Source organism: Lagopus muta, chromosome Z, assembly GCF_023343835.1.
Source record: "Lagopus muta isolate bLagMut1 chromosome Z, bLagMut1 primary, whole genome shotgun sequence".
NCBI lineage: Eukaryota > Metazoa > Chordata > Aves > Galliformes > Phasianidae > Lagopus > Lagopus muta.
In genome coordinates, this window is record NC_064472.1 from 38,516,470 (window position 1) to 38,529,189 (window position 12,720).

Consider the following 12,720-nt stretch of genomic DNA (forward strand, 5'->3'; position numbering starts at 1 on the left):
CCCTTTAGAAATGCAGTTACTACAGAGCAAAAAATCCTGGAAAAAAGATCTGTTTTTCTAGGTTTTTCCAATCATTACCATGCACATTTTGGCCTCATAAAGTTCTCTTCACAGTCTTCCTTCACTGTTTTGAAACAAGGCTCCTTGGTGGACTTTGGTAACATCAGAGCATCTTACTCAGAAGCAGAAGCTTGAATGCTTGTATCCTACAATGGTGTCCTCTCAGTAATGAGGGACTGCAGGGGAAGAACCCGCAACCCAGCTAGTCAGCAGAAAGAAAGAGGCATTTATTTGAGATTATTTATCTCATTTCAGTGAAGGCTAAGATAGGTCAAAAGAATTGCTCATTATGTGTGCCACCTTTTCTAAAGGGACTGTAAAAGGAATTTAGAGAACTAGGTCTGGTATAAACATGCACTTTGCAAAAATCTGGAGTTACTGAGGTGAATCCACCAAGGTTTTTGCTGAAAGGTACCAGGTAGAGTCAACAAAAGTGATGTGTCAGAAACTTACCTTGGCAATGCATTGCTTTAAAAGCTGTCAGAGTAAATTAGCAGTAGGAAAAAACAATTTCACAACAGTAATGTCCTGTCTAAAATACTGTGTACCTTAAAAAACACAATCCCAAACAATAAAGGACAAACAGAAACTCATGTATTGGTATGCCCCTATTTTAAACTAGTGTCTGCTTAAGTAATACCTACAGAAAAGCCAGAGCAATTAAGAGTTTCCTGACTTATATTCCTGTGACTTCAGAAAATGTCTTGGCAGCACCTTTATATTTTAGAGGTATTTTCTTTTTCCCTTTGAGCAGAAGTAGTGAAAGCTGTTTAAATGGCATGTGCATTAACAATTATGATGGGGACCAGGACAGTGATTGTCCTTCATATTTCTACTTCCACCATGCTTAAAAAGAGCTCCAAGGTCCTTCATTTTTGCTTGTGAGACAATGTCCTGCTTGGCCTTGGACAAATACAAAACAAATACTGATGGCTACAGCCTGAAGCAATTTCAAACAGGAAAGGAGCCACACATTTCTAATAATGAAGGTGATTAATGCTTTTGCTGAAACACAAGTTATGCTTGTTAGTTGTAAATTAATAAGATGAAAGCATGTGTAACTAGATGGCATTGAAATGTATGTGGTATACAGGAGATGAAATGAGATGATCTTGTGTTTTTTCAGAGGTGTGAAACTAAACATTTGGACATGACTTCTGAGAAGATGTTGTACTTCTTCCCTTGACCTCTTTTTTTTCTCTGTACAAATGTCTTGCAAAAGTGCATATCCCTCTATTTTCAGTAATAGATTCCGCACCTGATTCTGTATCCAAAGCAGCACAGCAATTGGAAGTGGGTGACATTTATTTTCCATGTTCTTCCTTCAAGAATTGTACCACATGCAGCTGGACTTAATTGATAGTCTTGCCAAATTGCCTATTACTACTTGTTGGTTTTCTTAACACTGAATCAGAGATTCTTGCAGCAGTGCATTGTCTCTCTCAGCATCATTTCCTGAGACACTTAGCCAAGAAGGTTTAGGACATAAGTGGGTAGAAACCCCTTGGCTGTTCTCCATTACTCTCTGATTTGTCATTAATTATGCAAAGATGACTGAGATCCTTGTGCCTTGCGATGCTCAAATCCTGCATTTTTTTTCAGGTCTAAGTGACCCAGAATTCAGATGCCAGGCGTCAATTTCCTGGAAAGGAATGGGTGATAATGGAGTTGCATAGCATTGCATTAGATTTCTTCATATTAGGCAATAAAAATAGCAGGCAAAATTTATCCCCTCCATAAAAAAACCCAAAAGGATGATGGCTTTCAGAGTTTGGGGCTTTATCTGTCAAGAACTTTGAGTGAAAAAGGATTAATTTTCTGATCCAGATGTTTTAAGTCTTTCCAGAAGTCATCTTTTTTTTTGTCTGCAGTTTTGAAAGAGAAGTAAAGAGTTGCTTGATTTACAATTGACCTTAATGAAAACCAGATAATCTTTTCCCACAACGATCAAGTGAGAAAGAAGAGAAAGCATGGAAGTTGCATATTTGAATGTAAAGTCTTCCTTCAAGATGGCAGAATTTGTGTTTGAGCTACTGGTATCATTTATATTCCACGTATTGTTAAAAGATGAGAGTCGTCTTTATGAAGAATTTTTTGCTTCTTTTTAGCTTTGTTTCTCAATTCTCCATGTGGAATGTAAGAAAGAGCTCTTTTATTTATCTTTTTTCCACACACCTGCCTGAAGCTGGTCAAAGCTGAGAAGAGAACCACAGTTCTTAGTTTCGCATAGATGATGTTTTTTCTGACATGTGCCTTCAGCCCAGTGAAACACTGGGCTAGATGTCACTGAATTGGCTCATTTGTTTGCCTAGACTCTGTATTTCCATGGGGTTCTTCTATGTGCAGATCTGAAGATGCAGTCCTGAATTTCTAGCTAGTAAGAATACAATCCTTCAAATTAATTGATCTCATTTCCTGCCAGACTTCTGTGCTTATTAGCCAGTGTGATGCCAGCTGTAGTTCCTTAAGTACATCAGAAACAAAGGGCTATTATTTCTGGCTAAATTCCAGTAGGCTCATTACCTTCTGCTTCTTTTTAAAATTCCCTCTGCAATTACATCCAATAAGATTGTCCTTAAAAAAATAATGTTGTTATTATTTCTTTGTTGTACTGGTTTATGTATAGATGTGCCATCTTCTGCACCAGAAGTGGCTGCATTTCAGCAACAAAGAAAGTCAGCTCTCTATTTTTAATTTTCAAAACCATTTTGAGTTTTGCTGCTGAAATTACCTATAATTACTATCCTCTGTGTATAATGTCTGCCCCATGTTTTGCACTACTTAAATGAAAGATGTCTTTAAATGAAAAAGGTCGCTAGGTACAACATTTAGAATGAAGAACCTTTTAGATAAGAGTAGCAAGCAAGTTTCTTAGCAGGCAAATTGACCTCTCCACGAGAACTGGTAGTCAGTACAGTGTGTCCCAAAAGAAGACATCCTTCCCTTGCAACACATGGATTTATTTCCACCTAATAGAAGATATTTTTAAGTGAAATTTAGCATAATGCCTGAATTAGATTTTGCAAGAATGAGGAACGCCATGTTTAATCATATTGCTTCAGGCATGATGGATGCTACTTTGTGCAACATTATTTTCTTGAGCTTCATGGACTGTGTACAGGCACACAATGTAATCTATAATTGAAGTAAACCATGTGAATGAGTTTGTTATGAGGCTAATATGGTAATGAGTATAATCTAGGAATTTGCTGGGGAAAAAAAAAACAACAAAATACAACACAGCATAGGAATATATTTCTTGCCTTTTTGGTGACTCGAGGATAAAAAACAAAAAAACAAAAAAAAAAAAAAAAAAAGGGAGGGGAGGAATCCTCATTAAGTATGTTTTTGAGCTGGATAGCGTTCCCTCACTCCTTCCTTCAGACAATTTGCTCGCAGCCGCTTAGCAGTTTACAATCGTGGTGCTCGAGGTTGAACTGGCCGGAGCTCTTTGTCGGGAGGCAGCAGAGGGCAGTGCAGAGCTAAGGCTGGCTCTGCAACCTGAGCCGTGGTAGTAAATTTTCCTAGTTATTAAATAAAATCATAGGGCTAATTTAGCCTCTGAGGAAATTAAACTGCTAATTACATGTATATAAACCACATAAAATGGGCCCAGTTGTTGCATCGAAAGGAAAAAAAAAATAACCCAACTTCACTTCTTGTATTTAAAATATGTAATTATGGCAAAGGGCAGGAGTTTGAGGAGATTTTGTAAGGGTTGTAAGGTATTGTATGGCTGTTTGTATGTATGTATGTGTGTGCGTGCGTGCGTTTATAAGATTGAGTGTCTGTATGAGAGGGCAATCTAACCATTTCCACAGCCCATCTCCTGCTGAGTAAACAATAGTGCTTTTTTCTCTTTCATTTATCCAAGCCAATGTCTTTATAAATGCTGGATAATATGCCCTTGGGTAACATAAGGGCAAAGCTCTAATTGAATCAGGTCAAGACTCCACACATTATCTCTGATAGCACTTTTTAAAATGTAGCTTCCACTGTCAGATCATCTGCCTCAGAATCACTGTATTGGAGGTAATTCTGACGTTAAGAAATTAACACTGGGGATCTTATAAATATACAGTTGGAGGAATTATTGGTTACTGATGTCAAGCTTGCAATGATCTGTTAAGAACCCTGATAGTTGTTAAAAACCATCTCAGCCAGATCAATTGGATGTCTTATGACTTCTAAATGTGTCGAAGGCTTAAGGAAGGATAAACATCTTGTGTTTTAGATCACTGGAAATTCTTTAGTACCATGAGATGTCTATTTCTTTTGCATGCCTGTTCCTTTAAGATAATTGAAAACTGAGCCCAAAGCACAGTGCAAAGGATCAAAACAGATAATGTTTTTATTGCATGTCTCTGATTCAGCAGCCTGCATGGCTAAATGGTTGGATATTAAAACACATTTGCGCATTCACCCTTGTGTCAGCATCGTGGAGCTTTGCTGATAGATGCCTGCTTCCAAGTAAAATGATTGAAGGTAACCTTCTGTCCTTATAGGGGTGGAGGATGCTAGCACTCCTGTTCTGATTTTCCTGTGTGTCCCATTAATGTCTCTGACTGTTTCATGCCTGGAAAGATATGCGGTTTGTATCTAAAAGCAGAAGTGAAGAATCATTCTAAAATGTTTTAAAAGCATAGAAATACACTAAATTTTCTTGGACTAACCCAATCATTCCATGGACATCCCATATTGTGCAGTGCAGTCACTCTAGGAAAAAGACAAAATCCTTCAGCACCACAGGATTGTCAGTATTGTTTCTTAGATTAAAAGATTAACACTTAACACTCTTTTGCTCTCTGGTTGAGAAATTTTGTCACCTGCAACAGAAAAATTTGACGTATGCCCAGATTGAATTCTAGAGGCATGTCTCTCACTTATATACATTTTTCAGTGTATTCTTCTAAGTCTTTTAAAGGTTTCTTGAAAAGATAATGATGATCCATTTTACTTATCCATCAAGAGCTTTGAACTGAAGGCTTTTTTTTTCAGAGTATATAGTTAGAGCATTAGGGACAGTATGGTAGAACAGCCAATCAGAGTAATGAGTCTCCACTGCTTGAAAAAGCAAGATTAATCTAAATCAAATACTTTGCACTATGGCAATTTTAACTAATTCCCTCATGAAAGTACAAGAGATATGTGAAACCCCTACCGTCAGCATAAACCTCCTGGTAGGGCTAGACAGGTAATACCTTTTAAGCTTGTTAATGTCTTATCCTGCTGGTTTCTACAACTGACTCAAAGAATAGCTGAGTATTCTCAACCTGTCATTACAGAGGGAAGCAACTTTCAACATGCAGATGGAAAGCATGATGTTATGTTTAATACATCATGGCTTGATAATGCTTACATGGCTGCCACTGTCTGGACTGATGTAATTAATGCCCTTAGTAGTTTCCCCAATACCTTTGTAATATTTAGATAAAAATACTGAGGCGAAAGGAAAGATTTATTTATTCATCAGTCAGTTTCTGTTGGAGCTGTCTAGGCTTAACATGGGCAGATCTCTTCTCAAAGGCTGGCACAAAGGGGCACCTGGGTTGTGTATTAACAAGTGTTTTATGCAAAGAAGCTGAAAGAACTACCTTACAAGCTGGCCTAGTTTAGCTGCAGCTCATTCTATTTTTGCTGGAGGGGCAGTTTCTGTCTGCCTATGTAAATGCTTTGCAGTAACAAAATGCATGCTTCTTCCTTCTCTTCGCAATCATAGTGTTTTATGAGCTCTGTGCACCAATCTCAGCAGTTATACAGCAGCAACAGTTGAGCTAGTGATTTGCATCAGCTAAGAATCTGTCTTTTATCCTCTAAGGTTCCTCTGATCAGTGTTAAATACAAACTCCTACAGAAAACATGTTTTATTAACTTATGGAAAAGTATTTGCAAATCTGAACATTACAAGTGAAGGAACTGAAGGGAAGAAGGGTTAAAAAATGTATTCGGAATCTTGCAGCCTGCAAAATTAAGAACCTCTGATTGATCTAATGATTTTCCTTTTCCAGAAAAAAATTACTCAGGGTGCCTGTCCAGAAGAGAAGAAGCACAGGGCATCTAATGAAAAACAGCAGTGCTGCTTTCACCTTGGCAGAAACTTCTCCCATTTCTCTTCTCATTTATATTTTCTTTTTAACTTAGTTTGTGTCTGCTCCTACCACAACAGAAAAACTCCAACGTGACTGTGGATCTTCTGATGTTCTGATGTATACAAAGACGAGAAAGTGTTTGCTTACATTTTATTTTTTGTTGCTTCAGATTTAGAAGGAAAATAGAAAACTGTTTTATCTTTATTTATTTATTTATTTATTTATTTATTTATTTATTTATTGCATTCATTTAGCAATGGATGATGTTATCTCTGGGTTTTCTGGTTATGTTTCTATGGTACAAAGGTAACTGGAATAGAACGCTATGGAGCTGTTGTTGTTTTCATACTGTTTTTGGAGCATGAGACATTGTCTTGTGCTCCGAAAGAAACTCTGTTACAGACCCTTTGATAATAACAGTACAGTACTTCTGTTCTACAGGAAAAGGTATTATTAAGCACCTTGCAATTTAGCAAAGTAAATTCTCAACTACTGGAAATTGTATCAGTGTTTTGCAGAAGAAAAGATTTAGCCTTAAAATTGTAAGAGACTTTCTGTCTCTATTAACCAGCCTTGCATAGGTGTGAAATAAATCAGTCTGCCTCTTACAGGCCATGACTAAATAGTATATAGAGAGGGAAAAATTTTAGTCTTTAACATATTGATATACACATATTCCAACTCTATTAAGATTTCGTGACATATGTGTAAAAGCATTCATAAATCTGCTGTGAACATTTAAACATTTAAGAACAATTTACAATGTACTATTTAAAAACAATATTTTCTCTTGAGTGTGCACCACTAGTTTCTTCTTTTGCCTTAAAATGTTTCCAGGTGTAGCCTGCATAAAAGGTAGATACTGTTGTAAAACGGAATTAAAACAGAAGTGAATGCATATAAACCAATTGCTTTACTTGGGCCATCGAAAAATCTGAAGTTTACAGGAAAAAGTGAGTATCAACAACCAGGAAATGAAAATCTTCAAAGTAATGATTCCCTGGGTAACCTATATTTTTGGGTGACAAATTCCCTGGACTCAACATATTAATTCCTGCACATATCTGCAGTTCTTTCCTCAGATTTCTTCTGAGAATCCTTCCACCTAGCTGTTTGGCCACAGTCTGCTATGAAATAGCTTGAAAAGCAATCAGTAATATTTTTCTTCCTCCCAGCACGCTGGTGTTCTGCAATGGTTTTGCCTAGGGAGAGCTGAGACAGGTGGAGCTGCCATATTCACTTCATATAGCTCACCTATGTCATGGTATCAACCTCTTTCATTCTACTCAGGCTATCTAAAGTGAACTATTATTTAGGAGCCCATAACACCCCATAAATGGCTCATTCAGTAAAAGGCTAAATTATGTTCTTCCAAACAGCTAGGGGCAAATCACTACACTGGAGAGAGAGAGCAGGACAAATTCATGTGTATTTCATTTTAGTAAGAAACAAAGGAAGAAAAATTAGGTGAATCCAAGTGGAAAAAGATAATTTAATGTAAGAGGATATCTCTTTCTGCATGTCAGACAATATTGCAGTATAAGAGAAACAAAGAACATAAAACTATATGTCTTTTTATACAGATACTGCTTATTTACGCTTTTAGACTACACATAACTTTGCTAATGGAGAAGACTAGCTGACAGAACTGGCAGATACCAAAACAACGGAAACTTTAGTGTGTGTAAGGTCCATTGCAGAGAAATGTTATTTTCCATTTTTAATCACAGAATTCAAGATAAGTCAGAGAAAACATAGAAAATGTAAAAGACTTCAGAAAAGATGAGTTTAACAGAAATATTTTAAGGTAAATGTAACAATTATTGGGAAACAGGGCAATAAAGATCTGATTAAATATATATTGAATTAATTAACATAGTTTCATAATCTGAATATTTTCACAAATAACGTAAGATAACATCTTACTATGATGTCAGTAGCAATACTGATATGCTTTATTTACAAATAGATAGCCTTATTTGCAGCACGATGTGTAAAGATGACACGATAGGTCCTCCATATTACTGACTCTTCAGTCAATATAGAAAGGGTGGTCTCAGGTTTCATGCCCACAGACTACCCTGTTTTTGTTGAAACTGAATTTTTTAACAACAGTAATATAATATAACATGATAAACACACTGAGAAATTCAAGGCTGAAGATAGATCTTCAGTTGAATACTCATTTTACTTTTTAAATTTTCTTACACCTTTCTATTGGCTACTTCCTGGCCAGGATTAGATCTTTGCTAATTTGTAAACACAAGAAGAAGGATTTCTCTCTTTCTGCGCCTGTGAAAACTGATAAATATTTTGGCATCTATGATTATTCTGAAGTTTTACTGCAGATGAAATGACAGATTATTGTATTCAGCTTGAATACAAACACTGATGACCTAGAATTTTATTGTTCATTAGACTCCCAAAAGGAAATCTACTTCTCATTGGCTGTGCTTGTACTCCTTGGTTATATGGCTCCTGGTGATTGTTCCAGGCTGGAGAACTGTGGGCACACATGCAGACACTCACCTTGAGTTATATATTCTTCTTAAACCTCATGAGAGTTTGGGTGACTCCTAGATCCTTCTTCCTCTCTTCTGGACACTTTCCTCTTTTCTGAAGCCATACTAAATTCATGGTGGCATAACTTTTGGCCATAATGATAAAATTAACCCAACTGATAATTAACTGATACTTGAAAATATTGTTAAGTAGGATAAGCCCATATAAGAATGGAAAGATCACGCCTGCTTCTGAATCTTTACCAAGTACACTTAATCATGTATACACAACAGTATCTATTCCAAAAGTCATACAGCAGTCATAGCTGTTAATGCAAGGGGAAATAAAGACAGCTGCCCTGACTGGCACCCTGTGTAGAACACAGAGAACAGCTGGGCTCATGTCTGTCTCAGCGTGTGTGCTACCTGAAGGCTGCTGTTCCCCTATTTTCCAATTACCTGACTCTAAACCCTGTTTCAGGGCCCAGAAATACTCTGTTCTCCAGTCACTCTCACCTTTTGAGCCCAGACAACAGGCGTGTATTGTACAGCACAAAAGTAATATCCTACTCTCAACCATAAAAATATTTTCCTATTATGAAGTATAACCAAGCCATCTTGTACTGAGCCAAGCATGGTTGGTGGTAATGGACAAGCTGTGAAAGCAACTCCGTGCACGAAAATACTGGAGAAACTATTAAAACACCAGAAATGAGGGGAGTGTATTCACATTTAGACTGATGTTAATCAGTAGTAATAGAAAAGTTAGGGTCCAGATAATGAAAAAGAGAAGTAAGTTTCCCATGACTTCTTGCGTACTGAGAGGAAAAGAAAAAATACTGTTCCTCAAATGTTATGGATCCTAATTGCCATTCCTAGCACTAACATTGCCATTCCTAACACTGTATTTTACATCCTGTGAAGTCCTTTTTATACCATCTTGGATGTACTTCTTGTCAAGTTAACTCTCCATTCCTGAGATGAAGATCTTTTATCATCTCTAAGTTTCCTCCAGACTTAGAAGCCATATATTGAGTGTCGCTATATTGTAAATTATACAGCTGCATATCCTTTTTGTTGTGCAGTTTTTTAAAGAGTTATGTAGCTTAAACTTGTGAGAGTGTAGGCCACATCAAGTATTTTGATAGGCAATACAGGCTATAAAACTTAGGGCATCCATGTGCTTTGTGTGATGTATCCATGATAAGTTGGGTCCCAGGGGTTAACGTAGTGAAGAGAATTAAGGGTGGACATTGTAAATGGGAGGCTTTAAGATAGAAGATAAGCACAAAACCAGTAAAGATGAGTAACAAAGTATTTCAATATGAACATGAATTCAATTCCAAGTAGGTCTGATGTAAATGAAAAAAAAAATAGAGTGGAAAAGATGACGTAGTAATTTAGATCCTGAAGCCAAGGAAGTAGAGTTGTTTTTATTTCTGTGTCATATGCTTTGGATTAAAACTCCCCAATCACAGACTGAGAAAAATTGTATGAAGTTGGGTTAATGACCGCAGTGACTGGGATGTACCTTAGTAGATGGAAAGACATATAGTGTGCAAATTAGGAGAATTATTATTTTTTTTTCCCCAAACATAGGGAAATTCTTCAGCAAATTGCCTAAGGTGTGAACTGATTTTGGAAACAGGAAGAGAATAAAGGATGGCTCTCTGTAGATTTTGGTCTGAATCTAGTGTTATTTGGAATAATTGAGTGCTGTAGTGGATTATGGATAACTGGGCAGAATTCCTTCCCTTTCATATCCTCAGTAAGAGAAGCAAGACCTAGGAACTGGGTGAGTGATGCTGAGGAAGGCTGGGTGGATGTGAAATCAAGAAGACAAGCTATCACCCTGTGTGTTAGGAAATCAAATCTATAGCTTCTGATCATACAGTATAACTTTTTTTTTCTATGTTATTTCGTTTTACTTTGTTTTCAGGAAAAAATGTCCCCTTTTTTTTTTCATAAGAAGCCAAAACATGCAATTATGTTCAGTGTTCACAGGTGGAAATGTGTGAGTTATAATTTGTAATATTTCAACATAACCTAGAGAAAGTTGACTTTTGGGGACTTGTTAATTTTTATTTTCCGTGATAAAGAACATTTCCTCTAACTGTGCTTTTTCTAGCTTGCATGCCTGCAGAGCTTGATATCATAGAAAAGTGGTGATTTGCCTTCAGTTTTTAAATTGCAGGAAATATATAGGCTTTTTTTTCTTTATTGATAGAACAGTTGTGCAGAGAACTGATTCATTTTTTCTTGAAGTTACATAAGAAGCCTTTACCAAAGTCAGAAACGTAAGTGGCAGCTCTTAAGTCTTACTTGGTGTCTCAATCACAAGAAAATCCTTCTTGTCCTAAACAGCATCTCTTAAAGAGTTGTAATTGTTGTTGTAGTTCATAGCTTACCAAAACCAATAAATAAATAAAGAAATGTACATTTCCTGAATGATTGAAATCCCAACTTTCAGTCTCAGTGGGTAAATATGGTGCACATCACCTTACTCTGAGTAGTTTCATCAGGCATGATTGATTTGATAATAGGTGGGTTTCATTTTAATATCAGTGACAATGGAGGTAGAGGGGAGTAAGAGAGTGGTACAGTATATCAGGTATTTAACAAAGACAGCCTGAAAATCAATAATAATCCTTCACTGGTGGCTGAAATTTTCAGACAACTTAAGCAGACAAATGGCCCATAATGTCACTCAGTAGTATTAGTCTATTCATAGGTTCACTCTTCCAGTAAATGAGAACTGTTGTTGATTAAAAATCCATTCTAGGGATGCCCACCAACATATTAAGTAGTTCTCATCTTCCCGGTGAAGTGAAAGCATTCTTTTTTTCTTTTTTTTTTCTCCCCTTCCCCCCTTTTCAGCCTTTATTCAGTACTGTTGATCACTCTGTACACTTCCTTTTATCTTTCTAATTTCTAGTGGTTACCCAGCATGAAGTTTTGCATGACCCACCAGTACAGTGTGGCCATTAGTCACTGCAGGGGGAGGACTGCTCAGGTGGCAGGTTTTTCTCTAATCACTGGCTAAGCAGTGCTCTGAAACACTCTTTTAAAGTGTTTAGTGGACATCCACGATAATACCATGTTCCTGTATGAAAGTCTTATCTATGAAATCCAGTGAGGTAAAAGACAAATGCTTTATTTTTTTTACACATAAAAAACTGAGGGATGGAGCTGAAGTGGGACTTGCTCAAATACTGTAAAAAACTATGATGGGGCAGGAAACTGTGATTTCTCTGTCTTTTATCAGTGCCATTATCATTGAATGGGTTATTACACTCAAGTATCCACTAAGATTTCATCAGCAGAATTTCCCACATGCGTTATTAAAAAAAAAAAAAAAAAGAAAAAAAAAAGAGAAAATGTACATTTCTTTCTTGGTAGCAAGCACGAAGTATAAAACTTTTAGACCAATTGGAGCAACATACTTTACTAGGGTAAGAATAAGCACTGACAACCATGCATTCAAATTTAAATGTATACTTCATTTGACTACCACAGTAGATTTTCAGCTATAAAAATAAAGTATCTTGTGGCAGTAGTGAAGTTAATCAACATAGACTGTGGAAAATGTTCTTGTTTTTCATAGGAATTTTCAAACTTTTTTAAAGAAAGTATTTGCTTTCTGAGATGTGCTAAGAAAGAAGAAAACAAACTGCAAGAAATAAAATAATTTGCACTCAGATGAAATATATGTCTTTTTTTACAGTACCAGGAAAAGTGGACAGTCCACTAGAAAAGCTGTGAAATTTTATGTTTAAACATATACAAATATCCACCTAAAATTTAAATGTAAAAAATCAGCTCGATAATCTGTATTGATCTTTTAATATAATTCAGGATTTTTATATGTTGTAAGCATGTTTTTAATGTTTTCTTTTGTTTGTTTTGTTTTATTTTCTTTTGAACACTGGAATATCATTGTAGATGATAGATTTGGCAAAAGAAATTCCAAAATTTTTATCAGTTTTACTAACTACAGACAAGTTCACAATCTAGGTTCAGGATATAATGGAATTATGAGATCCATGAGCATTTTATGAAATTAAATTAAT